Source organism: Prionailurus viverrinus, chromosome C1 (assembly GCF_022837055.1).
Source record: "Prionailurus viverrinus isolate Anna chromosome C1, UM_Priviv_1.0, whole genome shotgun sequence".
Taxonomy (NCBI): Eukaryota; Metazoa; Chordata; class Mammalia; order Carnivora; family Felidae; genus Prionailurus; species Prionailurus viverrinus.
Genome location: NC_062568.1, coordinates 194,531,300 through 194,551,632, shown reverse-complemented (window position 1 = coordinate 194,551,632; position 20,333 = coordinate 194,531,300). Strand labels below are relative to the sequence as shown.

The 20,333-nt window shown below is 42.8% G+C and overlaps 1 long non-coding RNA gene across 1 annotated transcript; it reads left to right on the top strand.

The window, feature by feature from the left end:
* The first annotated feature begins 10,443 nt into the window (after positions 1-10,443).
* On the top strand, positions 10,444-18,054 carry LOC125173777 (uncharacterized). Its single transcript, XR_007155149.1, has 3 exons — positions 10,444-10,616; positions 15,754-15,834; positions 18,000-18,054. It is a non-coding gene; the product is annotated as an uncharacterized LOC125173777 (long non-coding RNA).
* The last annotated feature ends 2,279 nt before the right edge of the window (positions 18,055-20,333 follow it).

The window sequence follows — 20,333 nt, the reverse complement described above, 5'->3', positions numbered from 1 at the left end:
GAATTGAATGGGATGTGAAAATTCTTAGAATAATACCTGGTAGAGCAATACTCAACAGACGTCCCTTGAATCCTGGGAGTAAATGATGCCTTTTGAAATATTATGAATCTCGTGTCTTCTCAATACTTTTCTCGTTAACTTACAACCTGTAACGTATAACCTGGCTTCCCACTGTATTTTGAATAAAATCCAAACTCCTTCCAAATCCAGGAAGACACTTCATGGTGGAGCCTCACCTACCTGTCCAACCCACCAGCCACCTTGACCTTCTTATCTGGCTGATAAAGAACTTGACAACTTTCCAGTTTCAGAACTATCACATAGTCTCCTCTCTCTGCCTGGAATGGCCCTCATCCAGATGGCTGGTGCCTTCTGATCCTGCGAGAAACTACTACCTCAGAGTGGCCTTTCCTGACCATCAATTTAAAAACAGGTTCCCAGGTTCCCACCATTATTCTTTCTTTTCAGGGTTTGTTCTTTCCATTCAGGAAAGTTAATCACAATTTATAATTCTGTTTTCCTGTGTATCGTCCGTCTCTTCCACTAGATGGTGAGTTCTACGAAGGCAGAGACCCCCAAGAGTGTGGTCAATGCCTGGCAGAATGCTTGGCTCCCAGTAGGCTCTCAATAAATATTTGTTGAAAGGCTGAGTGACATAAAAGGCTTTTATTGGTATTCTGCTGCTATTCTTTCTAATTTTCTTTTTAACGATTTTATTTAAGTAATCTCTACACCCAATGTGGGGCTCAAACTCACAACCTCAAGATCAAGAGTCACCTGCTCCACCGACTGAGCCAGCCAGGTGCCCCTCTTTTTCTTTTTTTAAAATCTCACTTTCTTTGCATTTTGCACAATTCTATAGTGCCTTTTGTTGCTGAGTGGAAACACTTCTCCCTGTTGAATCATAAAATCCCTTGACTCTTTTTTTCTGTACACTATGCTGGGCTTAATGTCTATATATATAGTACTAACACTGATGGGTTCAATTTTTTTGTGCTCACTTCTTAAGGATGTATTTGTCTTTACAGGCAGGTGACACAAAAGAATAGACCTCAGCTTCAAATCATCTAAGAATCTTATCCATCCAAAGTATTTGTAGAGGCATAGGGAGTGGGGAGGGCATTCCAAGAAAAGGAAAGTGCCGGCAAAGGCATGCCACATGTTGTGTGTAGGATAATTAGAGAACACAAAATTTTCGGTGGTTGGGACCACAGTGTCAAAGATCTGGCTGGCTAGAGACGTTCTAACAAGATGGAAATATGCCCTCTTCTTCTATATTCTGAAAGAATATGTGTTAGATTGATGTCACTTCTTCCTTAAATGCTTGCTAGAGTTTGCCAGTGAAACCTTCTGGGCCTAGAGCTTTCCTTATGGAACATAATTGATGACAAATTCAATTTCTTTAATAGAGATAGGGCAATTCACATTTTTTCTTTCATCTTGTGTCAGTTTTAGTAAGTTACATTAGATAAGGTCTTGAATGCTAGACTGACTCCTCTTTTATTGAAATTAATTCTATTTTAGGGTCATTAAAGGTCTTCACGCAAAAGGATGACAGTACTTTAGGAAGCTTAATCTGGAGAATGTACAATAAAGGTTTGAGAAACAGGTCAGAGAAAAAGGAGAAACAGAGTTAGGAAACCCAGATAGCAGGCTTTTACAGAAACGTGAGGAATAAGTGACAAGGGTCCTGACTCTAGTGGTTTTGGAAATGGGGGGAAAGAACCACATTCCAGAAATATAACCACTTCTTTCTCTATATCTCCTTTTGCCTGAACTAGGGTATTGATAAATTTTAGTACTTAATGGAACATTATGCTGCTTCTCAGCATCTCTTCTGACCAAGGTGGAAAGCATTCCTTGTACCAGAGCCCAGTGGTAGAAAGGTATAATATTTCTTCTGTGATTTAGACTTCCAGCCTTTAAAACTGAGGCCTTAGGAACTGGTGCCAGCTGTCTGTCCTTTTGGTTTTTAGTTTAACTTCGCAACTAGCTTTTCCAATATACTGTTGATATTTTTCTTTTTTATGTGACAGATGTGGTTTCACAGGGCATCTAGAGGCTGCTTAAATTCTGTAAGTAAATACTGTGGTGTAGCTGTTTTCCTAAATTGGGAACCGAAGTGGCAGCTATGATAGAGGGAAGAAACATGGGATTTAAAGTCAAAAGGCTTGAGTTTTAACACTGGCTCAACCACTTATTGGCTGTGTGACCTAAGGCAAGGCACTTAATCTCTCTGAGCCTTAGCATTCTCTTATGTAAACTGAGCATAATACTAGTCTTGCACATTTCACAATTTGTTCTGAGAACCGAATGAAAGAAACTATTTTTCATGTTTTAAACAAATAATCCATTTAAAGTCCAATGTCTAATTATTTATGTGAATAATGTTTTAAGTTAAAGTAAATTTACAAAATGAAAATCTTTGGGCTGAAAACTGCAAGAAGTTTTATTTGTTTGTTTTTTGGGTGGATTTCCATACCTCTAAGTGACTACAGTAGTACTATTTGGCTTTCAGGGGAAAAAAATAAAATTTACTTTTTGATATGAAAATTTCAACGAAGCCTTAGAAGACTTCATAGCTTTAAGGGTTGAGTAACTTTCAAAGGGGAAGTTATTGTGCATTTAGCAAAGATACTAGAGTTAGGTTAGAATTTGCAAGTCCTGACTCTTAACCTATGCTCTGAGAGGTATTAAACTAGTTATCAGGAACTCTTTTTTTTTTTTTTTTTAATGTTTATTTTTGAGAGACAGAGGCAGAGCATGAGCAAACGAAGAGCAGAGAGAGAGGGAGACACAGAATCCGAAGCAGGCTCCAGGCTCCGAGCTGTCAGCACAGAGCCCGATGCGGGGCTCGAACCCATGAACTGCGAGATCGTGACCTGAGCCGAAGTCAGAAGCTTAACCAACTGAGTCACCCAGGTGCCCCAGGAATTCCTTTTTTTTTTTTTTTTTTTTTTTTTACCAGATATCTATATGGCTGGCTTGCTCCCTCACCTCTTCCAGGTCTTTACTCCAGTGACACCTTCTCAGTGAGCGCTTCCCTGCCTATTCAGTTTAAAATTTAAACATTCCCCCCTCCCAACACTTCTCATTTCCATTCTATGACTGTTTTCTTCTCCACAACATTCATCATTCAACAAACCATATAACTATTTATTTTGTTTATATCTTGCCCTTTCCTCATCCCTGTCCTCCACTATAATGTAGCTTCCACGAATTTTAGCTGTTCATTGTTGTATCTCTAGAATATAGGACAGTACTTGGGACAAAATAGCATTTGAGGGGTGCCTGGGTGGCTCAGTCGGTTGAGCGTCCGACTTTGGCTCAGGTCATGATCTCGTGGTTCGTGGGTTCGAGCCCCGCATCGGGCTCTGTGCTGACAGCTCAGAGCCTGGAGGCTGCTTCAGATTCTGTGTCTCCCTCTCTCTCTGCCCCTCCCCCACTCATGCTCTCTCTCTCTCTCTCTCTCTCTCTTTGTCAAAAATAAATAAACATTAAAACATTAAAAAAAAATAGCACTTGATAAATTTATTTGTTGAATGAATAAAAAAAAAACATTTCATGGGTTCTCTCTTTGAATTTAGTAGTGTGAGAATATGGAAAATTCAGAATATGGCATTTTGACAAAACGGCGATGGGACTCTGTGACCTAGATGCTTCTTCTGACACCAGCCACAGCAGACCAACATGTCCACATTTAAACAAAAAGGCTCCCGTTCCCTCAGCTCTGAGAAAAATGACTGGAAACTTTCATGGTCATTGTTTCTTGAGGACGGTAGAGTACAGAAGGTAGCAAAGAGGTACTCAGGGGGTCATCTTCTAAGAAAATGCTCCCCCGAATCTTGGGATCTGGCCCTCTGCCTATCAAGTAAGGTTGGGAGTCATTAAGATAATCCTCTCCTCTCACTTCCAGAGGATTCTCTCTGAAACACAAGTACCTCAGGAGGGGATCACAGCTTAATCCTTCATCATTTAACACTTGAGCTGGATTTAGGATATGGGGTGAGGACTGGGCAGGAACATTTTACCAATTTTGCCCGTTGTGCCTGGGGCAGAATCTGACCAGCTTTTTTCACATGCCCAAGACTCCCTGCCTGTAAATATCAGTCCTCAAATACTACAGATTGCAACAAATGGAAAAGGATGGGAAATGAATCCCTGTTTCTAACCAGCTACAATGTTGTCAATTCTATCAACCTGACCTCTGCAATTGCAATTACAAAGAAATCATAAGGTGAAAGGAGATTTGGATTCCAAACATACCAGATGCCACAAAAGGTTAACCAGGTTATCTGCCTTCCAATTTGTGCCCTGAGGTGTAAGTCTGGCAGTGGCAATGCCCATTGATAAGGTCACTGTGTGATGTAAATAAGTACATATATTGTTTATACCCAAATTTTCATACTCAAGCCGAGTGACTCTTTCACTGTTTACTATGAGCAATGATTCTCCAACTCTCATCAGGAGACTGCTATACCTGGAACACCTGCAAAAAATACAGATTCCTGGGTCCCATTTTGGACCGAACAAAACAGAATCTCAGGGAGAAGACAACCCAGTAATCTGTGTGTGTGTTTTTTTTAATAAAAAAAATTTTTTTAAATGTTTATCCATTTTTTGAAAGAAAGAGAGAGAGAGAGAAAGAGAGAAACAGAGTGCAAGTGGAGAAAGGGCAGAGAGGGAGGGAGACACAGAATCCGAAGCAGATTCCAGGCTCTGAGCTGTCAGCACAGAGTCTGATGCAGGGCTCAAATCCACGAACCAAACCATGAGATCATGACCTGAGCCGAAGCCAGACTCTTAAACAACTGAGCTACCCAGGCGCCCCTAGGCCCCCCTCTTAATTCTGAAACTCTCTCCAGAAAGGAAAAAAACTACCAGAAAGACCTGTGTGTATCTTTTCACTAAACTCTCTTATACAATTTTTTTCTACCTCCAATACAAATTGCCTTTGCCTCTTCCTTTCGAAATCAACAGAAAAGTTCCCAGGGAACCTGAAAGCTGCTTCACAACAGAGCAATACCACTTTTTTTTTTTTTTTTTTTTTTTTTTTTAGTTTATTTATTTTAAGAGAGAGCGAAAGAAAGAATACCAAGCAGGCCCCGAGCTGTCAGCAGAGAGCCTGACTCAGGACTTGAACTCAGGCAATCAAGAGTCAGATGCTTAACCGACTGAGCCACCCAGGCGCCCCGGAGCAGTGTTTCTTTCCAGCGGTAGAAACCCTCTAAGAGTCTGTCTGTAACCCTAAGGTAGTTTTCTAAATCCTGAATACATATTGGTCTGGAAATTCCCCATAACTGAAGAAGAAGTTTACTTACGTGGAACATGAATGTATTACTCTCAATTTTTCTTGTAAAAAGATTTGTGAGCTGCGATCCTATAGAAAACCATTTTGAGAGAAGGGCATGGGGTTATGGCATGTACCTAAAAAGGTAAGCGTTCTCCCTTTCTCTTCTGTTTCTTTGCTCGCTACTGAACAAGAAGTTTCAGAAGCCAATGCTTGAGCCAGAAAACCAAGCTCCTGAGTGATTGAGGATTTTCTGGTTTCAAATTAAACAGAAAACTAAATTAGCAAATTAATTGTTGGATGTGTTTTCCTGGGCCCTTCATCAGCTGCTGCAGGACCAGTGGCCAATCAGAGAAGACTTCTGGCTGCCCTGGAGAGGGGGCAGGGTTCAGAATCAGGTTCTGCTAGCTACCAAGTGTCAGACATGTTAATTTTAAATTACTTTTGTACAGCTTGGTGTCAAAATGATTAAAGCATGAAGAAAAAAAACAGAACCAAAGGAGGGAGAAGGGAAATTATTTCCCTTGCGTTTGGAGCAAGGACACTTGCAATTCTATTTCCGCTGGCCTTCTATAAATTATGTTAAGTTCTAAGCTTTAGGCCCTTTAGTGCTGAGAGGGTTGGTTTGTGTGTGGGGGTCGTGGCTCTCCATCCCCTTTGTCTAATGTTGCTATCTCTCTATGGCAGAAGCTATAGCGCAAACACTATCACGTGGCCACAATTTCTGCCCTTCTCCAATAAAACTGTATTCTGATGATGTTATTAGTTACTATGTGTCAGACACTGCCCTAAGTATATTTTACATGTAACCTATCCTATAATCCTCACAAAAATGCTATAAGCCTCACAATGACGCTATGTATGCTATTATTTCCATTCCACAGATGGGAAAACTGAGGCCTGGAGAGGTAAGGCCAGTGGCTCTAGTCACTCATCTAGCCCCAGCTTTGTCCTGCTTTACAGCTGTATTGCCTCCTCTCCATTTTCCCTTTGGGGTTGGAGGAGCCAAGAGGAATTAAGTGTGATGCTAAGACAACTTCATTGTCCTTCTTAGCAGTCACGTTTTCTTTTTGTTGAAGACGCTGCTGAGGTCAGCCTTATTCTCCGTGACATAGCAACGTTTTTACAGAACTACTTTCCCAGGGTAAGCAGGTAATCAGATCACTGGTTGGCTTGTCTTTGTCTCTGTACCCAGCTCTCCCAGTTGGTTTCTTGGACTTCGTGACACCTTTTGCTCAAGATGAGCCATTTCCTCTGTGTCTCGTATGTGAAACGCAAGGCTGACCTCAGCTGCTGTTGCTTTTCAACAATTAACACAAAGCTATGCTGCTGGAGTTCTCTCGGTCTGCCAGATTTTATTAAGTTTATTTTCTTCACCCTTCCAACAGTCACCTCACATTATCTTATCATATCGTTTACCTCTGGAATCGCAGCATAGTGCTACAATTCAACTTGTAAGATCCTGACGGTGTAGAATTCACAAGATTGCTCCCCGGATGCTACTAAATAAGTTTTAGTTGCATCGGGATATCCTAAAGTTGCTTAAGTGATACCCAAGCCACCATTCAGGATAATATTGATAATGCCAAAAAGGTGATCTATAAACACAAGGCTTAAATAATCTCCCACTGATAAATTTATAAAGACTAAATCTTAGAACTTCATCGATGTTATTAGCAGCTGACTTTTAGTGAGTGCTATTACTTATAACGGTGTGTGCTAAGTGCTTCTCAACAAACTAATGAGGTGCGTTATATTGTTTTTCCTCTTTTTACGGTGTCTAAGTGAATGTCAAAGCAAGGATGAGAGGCACCTTGAACATTATATAGTCCAGCCACCACGTGCATTTTGTATGCTTCTAGTGATGGATGTGGATGGAGATTGCTACATTCTAAGTCTATTACATGACTTCTTCCATATTCCGAACTAAAACATGTGTTTCTAAAGCTCCTAATCATCAGTTCTAGTCTTGGGGCAGCCCCAGGATGAGTTTAATTTCCTTTTCATTCAGTAGCCTTTCAGGTATTTCAACATGGTTCTTCTATCACTCATGAATTCTTCAACTTTTCCTCATTACCCAGGGGTTCAAGTCTCCTCACCATCTTGGTTGGTTGCTCTTTATTACATCCCTTTAAAAGTGAACACGTCACTTAGATGTGGTCTAATACAGAATAAAGTGGATTCCCACCCCCACCCCCCCCCCCCTTGTTCTAGATGCTATATTTCTCTTAATCCAGCCTAAAATTCTACTTAATTTATCTGAACTCCCTATGGGGGAAAACCCAACCTGACTCCCCACTGCCTCCCCTTGCCATGTCGTTTTTAGGTTTTATGTTCCTTTTCTAGTTCTGTCGTAACACATGCACATGCTTTTCTTCTTCTGCATGACCTTGATCTTCATTCTTGCAGTGTAGTACTGATCTCTGCATGTGCACATATGTTACATTCATTTTCTCTTGGTTTCTATCACCTTATCTCTTCCCACTTCACCTCCTGCTTTCTACCTAGTTCAATATCAGAGAATCCAAATTGCTTTCTAACCATCTTTTTTCTTTATAATGCGAGGTAGGCATGTTCTGAATCCGGTGAGTTTGGACGCGTCTGTCCTGGTTAGCATTTACAAATACATATGCTAGCAGTTTGAGGCTGGCTTCCAAGAGAGTAATTTGATTTGGGAATGCTTTTCATGAGCAGATCTCAACGAATTTCACTTTACTGGAGTTCCAGAGGAAAAAAACACGGCCCAGAGGGCGCCTGGGTGGCTCAGTCTGTTGAGCGTCCGACTTCAGTTCAGGTCATGATCTCATGGTCCGGGGGTTCGAGTCTCGCATTGGGCCCCTGAGCTGACAGCTCAAAGCCTGGAGCCTGCTTCAGATTCTGTGTGTCTCCCTCTTTCTCAGCCCCCCCCCCCACTTGCATTCTCTTCTTCTCTCTCTCAAAAATAAACAAACATTAAAAAATTTAAAACAGGGGCGCCTGGGTGGCGCAGTCGGTTGAGCGTCCGACTTCAGCCAGGTCACGATCTTGCGGTCCGTGAGTTCGAGCCCCGCGTCGGGCTCTGGGCTGATGGCTCAGAGCCTGGAGCCTGTTTCCGATTCTGTGTCTCCCTCTCTCTCTGCCCCTCGCCCGTTCATGCTCTGTCTCTCTCTGTCCCAAAAATAAATAAATGTTGAAAAAAAAAATTTAAAACACACACACACACACACACACACACACACACACACACACACCATGGCCCAGGACTTCGTCTTATAGGGGACATCCTGAATGCAAAATGTGATGAACGAACAGTGACCCCTCCACTCTATGGACAGTTAAAGTAATAACTAGCTTGGATGATGAGAAGAATAACGGAAGCAGCCTGAGTTCAAACCTTGTCTCTGAAGTTTCCAGCCTGGGTGATCTTGTGCCAGTTACTTAACTTCTCTGTGTCTTAATTTCCTCATCTGTAAAATAATGGCAACAATTGTACCCACTCCTTAGGCCAGTTGTGAGGAGTTAATTCATATAAAGAGCTTAGAACAGTGTCTGGCTCCCACATAGTAAAGGACAGATATTCCTGCATGTTGGATAAAGCCAAAACAGAAAGGAGATTATTTCTCCAGGCATTTAAGTTTTCCGCCTGCATCTTTACAAGCCTTAATTCATTGAGCCTTAGTATTGAGGTTTTGGCTTTATAAGGAAGCAGACTTTCAGAAAGAGGCTCAGGAGTCATTTGTGAATGAATGCCCCTCAATCTGGGGCTGGTGAGAAGCAGGGTAGGATTGTTATTTAAGAGGGAGAAAGGCTAGAAGAATTAAAATCTAGCGGGGATGAGATCCAGCATGATCTTTCTTTTCTTGCTGTTGAAACAACAAAACAACAACAACAACAACAACAACAAAACTTCCAGGCGAAAATGAGTAAATATGACTCCTAGTGAGAGCGGGGGAGCTACAGATCTTACCCAAAGAATTCAGTGGTCTACCTTGGCCAATCTTTTGTGCTTTAAAAATCTCTGGATTTAAAAATGAAAACGTGACTTCCCACCTCCCCTTCCCCCCACCCCCCAAACCACCCTACTGCTTTGGTCTTGGTCATATAGCAGCTTAGTACCGAATTCTACAAAACGCCCAATGTTCCGCAGAAACTTCTGTTTGCTTATGTTGTACGGTCTACAATGCAGACTCTACACTAACAGAAGAAATTAGTATAGGTTGTGTCAAATCGTGTTAAAATACAACATTAAATAAATGCAAAGAGCCCAGAACAAAGAAAGTGATTAAGCTGGTTTAACTGCATTCAACCCACTATGCTAAATCCCTGTAGGGGGCTTGAGTTAAACAACAAATTTGGTTTCTTGGCCTAAATCCTTTTCTTCAAAGAAGAAATGTTTCTTGTGAGTAATTCCGATAAATTTGTTTTCATCGTCTTCATTTCTTAGTCCCTAGGGAAGCTGGGGGGGGGGGGGTGAAAAGAACCCATCTGATTGGGTTCCATTTTAGGAAGAGACGGACTGTGAAGAATGGAATAGAGGCAGATCAGTTATACAGCTAAAGAGGCACTGGGTGAACTGAGGAACGGGAGGTGTGTGATTGTTCAGCCCCAGAAAAAGGCCAGCTAGTGACACCCGGGATGAGGATTTTTTACCCGGCAGTGAATCAAGGAAGACTGAGAGGGAGATAATAAGGTGTAATTATAGCAGTGCTGTTAGTGCCTGTTTATGGGGTCTGGCAGCAATTTGGTTGAACACCCCTCATTTTGAGAAATTTGTAATTTGGCAGTGAGAATTCCTGCCTTAAAATTTGGCTCAAACCCTCACAGTTTAATATTGCAAAATCTGGGAAATGTTGAAATGTGGCTGCTATTCTAATTGAACTTTTTCAGGCTCTTTCGAATTGGTTTTTTTCCTGTTGGATTCCGAAACAACCGCCTTTTTAAAAGTTCGGGAAGGTGTTTTGGACTACAAACTCAAGCAAGCTCACGAGCTGATGTACTGCTCGGGTGAACGCTCCTGACTTACATCTTTGTGTACATACAGTTGCGGGGGGCGGGGGGAGAAGCTTTAACTTGAAAAACCCGAGTTCCTTCTGTTGGGTAGCCCTTTAAAAATTCCCCCCCGTCAGTATTTTGTTTAATTTCCTTTGAGTCGCCGCGGTGCAACGTGGTGTTGCTCTTGGTTTTATCAACCCACTGCCTCCCCCAAGATTATTCCCCGTTGTTTTAAAGTAGAAGGGAGGTCACCAGGCTGTAGTGAAATGTGGCCAACTCCGGCGGGGACCAAGTTGGCCCAACCGGCTTCTCTAAAGTAACTGGAAGTTTTCTGACAGGAAACCGGTCAGTTCTTGTAAGTCTCGGCACCGGTTCCCACGGCCCCGGCGGCGGCGGCGCCCCCGACGCCCCTCTCGGGGCCGGGGAGGGGCGCGGGGTGCGGGGCGCTGTGGGCGGCAGGGGGCAGCAGCGGGAACCCGTTGTTCTCGAGGTGGGGGGTGGGGCGGGAAGCCGCGCCCCCCCCCCCCCGTTTCCGCGCCCCGCTCCCTCCCCTCCCCCTCTCGCGCCTTCCCTCCCCTCCCCGCGGGGAGGAGGGCGGGGGCGCGGAGCCCTCCCCCGGGACAGGGGGGCGTGCGCGTCCCCTCCGCTCCCCTCCCCCCCGGCCGGGCTCTCCTGGCTCCCCGAGGCGGGAGTTTCCAGGAAGAGCTCAGAGCGCGGCCGCACCACCGAGCGCACGGAGACATCAAGTAGTCCCTCAGAGCGACCTTATTAGAGAATTCTAGCTGCCAGGGGCAGTCAGAGTCGCAACTCCGAAGAGATAGGGGGTGACAGCCGGCCTGAGGGCCTCAGGGAAAGAGGTCCGAGCTCCCACTTTGCATTGCCGGAGAAAGACGTGTGGGGGAGGCGGAACGAGTTCCGGCGGAGGGCTCGGGCGCGCCCGGTGGAGTGAAGCGCCGCGCAGTCGAAGCGCTCACGGAGTTAAAGTGGGCGGGAAAACCCGGAACGGACTCTCCCTGACACGCCCAGGACCTCCCGTCCCATTTTTCGTGGGGGAGGGGACGAAAAAAAGCAACGGAGACAAACGTGTTTCCTTTCCCGGCTACCTAAACCCCCACTGGAGAAAAAAGTGATGACCCGCCACCACGGGGTACGCGCGGCTGGACGCTCAGGTCCCGGCGCGGCGAGGAGGGGCCGCGTGGCTCCTCCTTCTCTAACGTCCGCGCCGTCGGCGCGGGGCGCGCGGTCAGAAACCCAGGCCTGTGCGCTGAAGGAGCCAGGCGCGCGCATGCGCGCGCTAGCGCGCGCTTCCCGCCCCTTTTCCTGAGAGCGTTCGCTTTCACCCCTCCCCCCACGTTCCTCAGCCGCCACCTCAGAGCCACCCCCGCACCCAACCCTCTCTTTTCGGGGGAGGTGGCCCATCTTGCCTATCCACTGACTAACCCCTTCACCTCAGCTTTGCCCCGCCTCCCCTGAGCTTCGGTACAAACTCCGCAGCGAGCGCTCCGTTTTCACATTCCCGCCTCCGCCCTCTATTTCCCCTCCCAGCCCTGAAGCACTTCCTGCGAACTGCCCTGTTCTCGCTCCTCTGTGCGCGCCGCCTACTTCTTGCCCTAACTGGATGGCTGCTTTCACGTTGGCGGAGCCATGGGTTGTGATCCTGTGATTCTTCCTCTCTCTGAGTGGCGATCGCCTGCTCCATTTTACAGATGGGGAAGTTAAGGTCCAGAGATCTGACTGGCCGGATTCTGAACACTCCTCGAGTTTTTTCCCCAAATCAAACCTGAACTGACCCTGGAAAGATTTTTTTTTTTTTTTACATGTATTTATTTTTGAGAGGCAGAGCACAAGTGAGGGAGGGGCAAAGAGAGAATGAGACGCAGAATCCAAAGCAGGCTCCAGGCTCTGAGCTGTCAGCACAGAGCCCGAGGCGGGGCTTGAACCCACGAACTGTGAGATCACGACCCGCAGCCGAAGTCAGACACCCAACCGACTGAGCCATCCAGGCGCCCCGACCCTGGAAAGATTAAACCCTCGGTTTCCACCAATTTTAAGCAACCTTGGAAAGCCAGTCCCCCAGTCTTTCTCTTGGGACCCTCAAACCTCTAGGGCAAGCCACAACAGACCGGTTAGCAAAAGCCATAGAAACAATTTACCCCAAATCAACTAGGTAGCGTTTACTAAGTCAGAAGAAGGGCCAAGGGCCAAGTCGGCATCTTAAGACACAGGCTTATAGAGGTGATGGAGGTTATTTGCTCAATGTAAGGTCGTTTTTTACCATGATGTGTAATATTTTCTCTTAGATCTTGTTAATTCTCTTATTCCTTCCCCCCTTTGAGATTTTTTTATTTTTCAGGATTTGAAAACATTTTGATGGAATTGGCCTCCTCGATTAAGAAAAAAGACCTTTTTAGGGGCGTCTGGGGGGGCTCAGTCGGTTAAGCGTCCAACTCTTCATTTTGGCTTAGGTCATGGTCTCATGGTTTGGGGATCTAGCCCCTTGTAGGGCTCTGTGCTGACAGCATTGAGCCTATTTGGGATTCTTGGAGAGAGACCCTCTCTCTCTGCCTCTCTTAAAAAAATTAACTTAGAAAAAAATTTTAATACCACTTTATTTTATAAAGATAACCTTTCCTTTTTGTTAATGTGGTTGGATATTATTATCCTGAATTCCCCCTCTTCCCAAAGTTACTTCTTCCCTGGGCTTCAGCTCTAAAGTTATCTCAAGTCCATGGGAGACAAGAGATGTCCTAGAGAATTCTTGAAGCACCACTACTGTAAACCTTTTGGTACCACACACTTTAAAGCTATACCTGGGAACTGAAGGAAACAGGAGACTTGTATAATTTTATGTATATCTAGAGATTGATTGATTCAGATTTAGGGGCACCCGGGTGGCTCAGTCGTGAAGCGTCCAGATTTGACTCAGGTCATGATCTCGCAGGTCATGAGTTCAGTCCCAGTCAGGCTCTGTGCTGACAGCTCAGAGCCTGGAGCCTGCTTCGGATTCTGTGTCTCCCTCTCTCTCTCCCCTTCCCTTGGCTCACACCTTGTCTCTCTCTCTCAAAAATAAACATTAAAAAAAATTTTTTTTTAATTCAGATTCAAATGTTTTGAGAGTCTCATTCCAAGCAGTGTAAATTTGGATCTGTTTTGTTACATTTTGTGTGAAATGACACTCTTATCATGATTTTCCTCTATTGTAAATATTTCTAAATTGTTTATTGGGCTGATGTCTTCTAATCATGATGGTGGTCTTAAGAACCAGTCCAGATCCATTACAAGAGAGTTTTTTGTTAAGTAGACTAAGAGTGTGGCGTGCTAACACTTTTCTGAACATTGTTCACCAAATGGATGCTTCCTATGTGCTAGGTCTTTCGTGGGATATAAAGTTGAACATGATAAGGCTATTCTTTTATTTTTTATTTTTTAATGTTTGTTTATTTTTGAGAGAGAGAAAGAGTGCAAGCGGGAGAGAGACATGGAGAGAGGGGGGCAGAGGATCCGAAGTGGGCCCCGTGCTGACAGCAGCGAGCTGGATGCGGGGCTTGAACTCATCAAACCATGAGATCGTGACCTGAGCCACGTGAGATGCTCAACCAACCTGTGCCCTAAGACGGGGCTATTCTTAAAATGCAATCTAGTAGTGGAGATAAAACTACTACAGGCTCAAATCCGTAAAAACTCATTGTTATTTCTTATTATTTAAAAAAAAAAACAAAACATAAGTTACATATTAATTTGTGGTTTCCACAATTCTCTCCCCTTGTTCACGTGCAGTCCTCAGGTTCTGAACGTGCAGATCAAGAAACAGAGCAATGAATAGTTAAGAACAAGCTAAACAGAAAATGAGCAGGAGTGGGCAGTGATTTAATGGGAATGTGAATAATGGCACCGTCCAATATTGAAAAAAAAGACAACAAGAATGTCAGGAAAGAGAAATTTAAGTGTAAGAATGTCCGGGTCTTTGGATTTTAAATGCTGAAGAAAGATGGGAAAGCATTAGGAATTATGTACTATTTAACTTTGCATGAATGCTCACAAACATAGTTTTTATTTCAGGAAGGATAAATAGCCTTGCATTTAAGCCGTTGCCTACATACATAGATTTGGTGAGGAATTTTAAGGAAGACCAGTGGTACAGAGGTAACATCTAGGTTGCAGTGGAATTCAAACTTCCTAAAGCAGGAGGAGGGAAGAATCCTTTGATTAGTTTAAACAGACTCCAAACTTACCCACCCACCCCCAAAGAAAATCATTTACAGTCAAAGAGATTAAATGTAACTTAAATCTTAACGTACTTTTTGACCAATTTAGAAAGCATTGCATTTGAACTTTAGCATTCGAAGTTGCCCTTCTAAAATGATTTTTCCACTTTTTGCTCCATTCACATACTCTATGTTTCTGCTGGGCTCTTGCTTCTGTAACCAGAGTTCACTGCAACTTCAACCTTGAAGTTACATCCTGGTCTGCAAACTGATGCTTCTCAGGGGGTTGGTGCTGTAAGATAAGTAACTAGGTTTTCAGCTCAATTTCATTTTCTTTTTCTTTCTTTCTTTCTCTTTCTTTCATTCATTCTTTCTTTCTTCTTTCTTTCTTCTTTCTTTCTTTCTTTCTTTCTTTCTTTCTTTCTTTCTTTCCTTCATGTTTATTTATTTGAGAGAGAGAGAGAGAGAGAGAGAGAGAGAGAGAGAGAGAGAGAATCCCAAGCAGGCTCCATGCTGTCAGCACAGAGCCCGATATGGGGCTCAAAATCACAAACTGTGAGATCCTGACCTGAGCCAAAATCAGATGCTTAACCACCTGAACCACCCAGACACCCCTATTTTTTTTAAAGAATTTTATTTTATTTTTTCAATGTTTATTTATTTTGAAAGAGAGAGGGAGAGCATGTAGGGGTGGGGGGAGGAGCAGAGAGAGATAATCCCAAGCAGGCTCCATGCTCAGAGCAGGGCCTAATGCAGGGCTTGATCCCAGTAACCATGAGATCATGACCTGAGCTGAAACCGAGTCGGACGCTTAGCTGACTGAGCCACCCAGGCACCCCAATCTCATTTTGTTTCTAACTTTTAAAGTCAAAAGTTAAATTGTGAGAACCTCAGGAACATAGTCTTTCTTAGGTGAAATGAAAACATTACATGTGAGAATGCACTACTTTTTATTAAATCTGGGGATCATTTTCAGAATTCTTATATGTGACTGAATTGTTACTTATAACCTGCAACAGTGGCCCATAGACAGTAGAGTCAAGCTGCTGTGGTTTATTATCACTAATCTGGGACAACAGTGGTGCTATCTGATTTCTTAAGGGAAAGTCACATTGTAGACTAAAACCTATAGAAAAATTGACACAAGTCATCAGCTCTTTCCTAATGGAATTTAGGCCTTGTTTTCCCCTTTATTGTCCACCTCTGTGTCATTTAGCATAAACATATCTTTATTGTTGGTCCTGCATGAAAGCCGGAATTCATAAGGGTTCTGTTTCTTCATTTTAGAAGCCACAGTACATTCACCAAGCCTTCTAAAGATGACTTTTCTGGCTGCTGCTACTGACTCCATTCTTTGCGGGATCCTGGGTATGTCATTCCTCTTATTTGGGCTTCCGTTTCTCTACCTTGGGTCTTGCTGGACCCACAACCAGCTCAAGGCCGTTCTTCAGGGGGCCACTTTTTTTGCCTTAGTGCTGCAGGGCCCTGGACTCTTAAAGCAATTTATTCTTTTATTCAAATCAGTGTCTTCAAGTCGTATCTAGTTTTTCTATATTTGTGTGATAACTTTTATGTTGGAGGACTGAAACTTTGGGCTTGAATAATAATGTGATGTTAAGGTAGGGCCTTCGGGAGGCTGGGATTACCAAGAGACTATATCAGGGGTTCTAAACCTGGCATCCAGGATAAAATTCACGAGCATGGATGGGGAGAAAATTACATCTTTGTTTTCACTAATATTGAAATTTAGCACTTCCTTTTAGTATGAGTGTTAGTAACAAAATCATAGCAGTATTAGCAGTACCGTACTTGGGAATGTCACTGATAGAAATCACAGATAATTTCCTATCCCATTGCAGTTGCTGCAGACCTGTTGATAGTGTTTGCACTCTTTTTTAAATTTAATGTTCTTATTTTTATTTTTGAGAGAGCGAGAGAGACAGAGTACGAGCGGGGGAGGAGCAGAGAGAGAGGGAGACACAGAATCCGAAACAGGCTCCAGGCTCCAAACTGTCAGCACAGAGCTGGACGCGTGGCTCAAACTAACGAACTGAGAGATCATGACCTGAGCCAGTCGGATGCTTAACCGACTGAGCCACCCAGGCACCCCTGAAGTCTTTACTACTAGATCTTGTTATTTATTGTGTTAATAATGAAGCACATTGTATGATAAATTTTTAATATTTTGATCACTATTTCAGTATGTTGCATTTGGAAACCTATGTAATATCGTCTGTAATTATTTAATGAATTTAAAAACATCATTCTGACGAGAGGTCTGTAGGCTTCTCCACATTGACAAAGGAGTCCATGGTACAAAGAATGATTAAGAACCCTTGCTTTGGGACACCTGGGTGGCACAGTTAGTTAAATGTCTGACTCTTGAGCTTGGCTCAGGTCATGATCTCACAGTTTGTGAGTTTGAGCCCCACATCGGGCTCTGTGCTGACAGCATGGAGCCTGCTTGGGATTCTGTCTCTCCCTCCCTCTGCCCCTCCTCAACTTGTGTCCTCTCTCTCTCAAAATAAATAAACTTAAAAAAAAAAGAACCCTGCTTTAATCAAAATAATTACTATTAGTAATGGGTTATAAACCATTGAATGAGATAAGAGCCTATGAGTCCACACTGATATAAAGAAGTAAATAAGTCATTATATAAATGTAGGAAAAGTGAAAGCATTTCCTATCAGAGGATGACAACTAGTAAATATAGATGAAATGGTGGAGTGTGAAACTCACTCATGGATGCTGAAACTGGCAAGATGGATGAAAGTTTGATGAGGAGCAGGATATTTGCATGGTGAAGTATCTCTCCATAAACTAATAATTATAAAGGGGAAATAGTGGAGGATCCTCTTTAATACCACCTTCACCAAGTCATCAAGCCTACGTCATCTCTTAATAAGAAGTACTGAGGACACAACATTGCTTCATTGGTAATCCTGCCAAAAATGTACAAACTGAATCTAATCATGAGGAAATGTCAAACAAACCCAAATTGAGAGCCATCTTACAAAATAACTGGCCTGCACCCTTCAAAAACGTCAGTCAAGGTCAGGAAACAACAGAAAGGCTGAGAAAGGCTGAGGGACTGGTCCAGATTAAAAGAGGCAAAAGAGACATGAAAACTGAATGTAGTGTGTGACCTTAGATTTGATCCTGGACTAGGAAAAAAAAAAAAGCCCTAAAAAATGCTTTTAGTGCAAATGGCAACATTTAACATGGATCGTGAATTAGATAATAGTATTGTATCAATGTTAAATGTCCCAATTTTTATATCTATACTGTGGCTGCATAGAGAATGACCTTGTTCTTAGTAAATAACACACGGAAGTATTTAGGAGTAAAAGAGTATGATATCTAAGTCTCAAATGGTTCCGAAAAAATGCATATATTTATAAGTCTATATATATAAAGGTAGAATAATAAGGCATATGGAGCAGAGGTAATAAAATTTGATTTGGATAAAAAACTTAAGAGGAGTTCCTTCTACTATTCTTTTTTTTTTTTTTTAATGTTTTATTTATTCTTAGAGAGAGAGACAGAGCATGAGCATAGGAGGAGCAGAGCGGAGGAGGAGAAGAGCAAGAGAGGGACACAGAATTGGAAGCAGCCTCCAGGCTCCGATCGAGCTTCCAGCCCAAGAGCCCGCCATGGGGCTCAAACTCACAAGCCGTGACATCATGACCTGAGCCGGAAGTCGGCCGCTCAACTGACTGAGCCACCCAGGTGCCCCATACTATTCTTTTGTTGTTGTTGTTAAGTTTTTATTTAAATTCCAGTTAGTTAACATACAGTGTAATATTAGTTTCAGGTGCACAATATAGTGATTCAACACTTTCATACAACACCCAGTGTTCATCATAACAAGTGCATCCTTAATCCCCAGCACCTACTTCACCCATCCCCCCACACCCACCTCCCTACTGTGTGTTCTCTGTAGTTAAGATTCCTTCTACTATTCTTGAAATGTTCTGTCAGTTTGAAATTATATTGTTTTAGATCATTTGTTACACCCCCTCACTTTGAGGAGGTGAAAATTCATATTTTGGAAGGTGAAGACTCGCTCAAGATCGCAACAAGTTAGTGACGAGAGTTAGGGCCCAAACTCAGATCTCCAGATGTCAGTCCTCTTTTTACAACACTAACTGATCCTTTGGTGTTTGTGTTTGGATGGCAAAAATTGAGCCACCGCTTTTTACTTCTCTTTTTAGTTTCTTGGTTCCTTAGAGCTAGTTCCTTCTACTAGAGAGCCACAGTAACATAACTAAATGCTTCTTTCAGTTCCTTCATGATTAGGCAAGGATCAATTTGAAGTTTTTGAGCTTGTGGTTGGGATACCCCTTTCTCTTGTAGGTTCAGCATCTTTCTTTACTGCCAACCTTTTCTGTACATAATTGGTCTCTTTTCTATGGTATTACTTGTAACCCTTCTCCCATAGAGTAATGGTTTATTGTATTGTTTAAACTTTTTTCCATAGGTCACGGCATCTCAAGGTCTTTTTATGTACTCTCAAGAAAATTGTATATTACCTGGGACGCCTGGCTGGCTTAGTCAGTGGAGCATGTAACTCTTGATCTTGGAGTTGTGGGTTTGAGTCCCACACTGGGTGTAGAGGTTACTTAAAAATAAAAAATAATAAACAAAAAAAATAAACAAACAAACAAATAAATAAAATGTTAAAAAAATAAAATTGTATGGGGGCGTCTGGGTGGCTCAGTCGGTTAAGCATCCAACTTAGGCTCAGGTCATGATCTCACAGGTTGTGGGTTCAAGCTCCACGTTGGGCTCTGTGCTGACAGCTCAGAACCTGGAGCCTGCTTCAGATTCTGTGTCTCCTCTCTCTGCCCCTCCCGATGACACTCTGTCTCTCAAAAATGAATACAAACATTACATTTTTTAAATAAAAAAATAAAAAATAAAATAAAATTGTATGTTTTCATTTCTGTGATTCTATGATTCCGTTTTCTTGGTGGAAAATTAAGGCATAATATGCTGGGAGAAAGAGAGGATATAGCATCTCAGAATTACAGTCTTAAGGAGAGTAATCTAACCACAGTAGTTGGTGTGGGTCATTTAATAGTTCTACTAGTTACTGACTAATATCAGCTTTATAAAAAAATTAAGGGCTCAAATATGTTGTTTTCTATGTAAATCAGCTAATTATCATCGGTATGAGGACTCCTTGTCTCCAAATGGGATAATGGAAAATAATTAACTTGAACCATATGAAATTGCTAGTTTTGTCACAACTGAATATCAACAGTTTTATATACGGCTCAACCTAATAGCAGTAAGTACATTATTAGATTTATTTTAGGTTATTAAATTGGGTTATTTTCTCTTCTCTTAGAGTGTTGGTAGAAAAATGGAGACCGTTCATGTGGGATCTGTTCTTGACTCTTCAACTTCTCTCAGTTTCTTTTCCTACTTTGGCCGTTCCTGTCTTCACTCCCTCTGTGAGAGTCTTGCTAGGCTTCAGATTCCTCCAAATTTCCATCTTGGCTTATATTACCTTCCACCACTTGGGAGCCTTCCATTGATTCTTAGAAAGTTAAAGATGGAATATCAGAGGCAGTTTGTTCAATTTCCTTATACCCCAGATGAGGAAACAGAAGCCAGCATCATAACGCTGGTATCTGAGAGGTGGGGCAAGAATGCAATAGCCTGACTCCCAGGACCCTGTTCTTCCTATCTCAGCACCCATGTTCTTATCTGGATCTTATATTTCCTACAGTGTAATTATATGGACTTGGGTCTGTCTGTCAGTCTCTCTCTCTTTCCTATCCTTATCTTTTACTTAGCTCTCAATTCTCAATCACCTGGATCTTCCTTATTTCCTCAGTTTTGCCTTTTTACCATTCCAG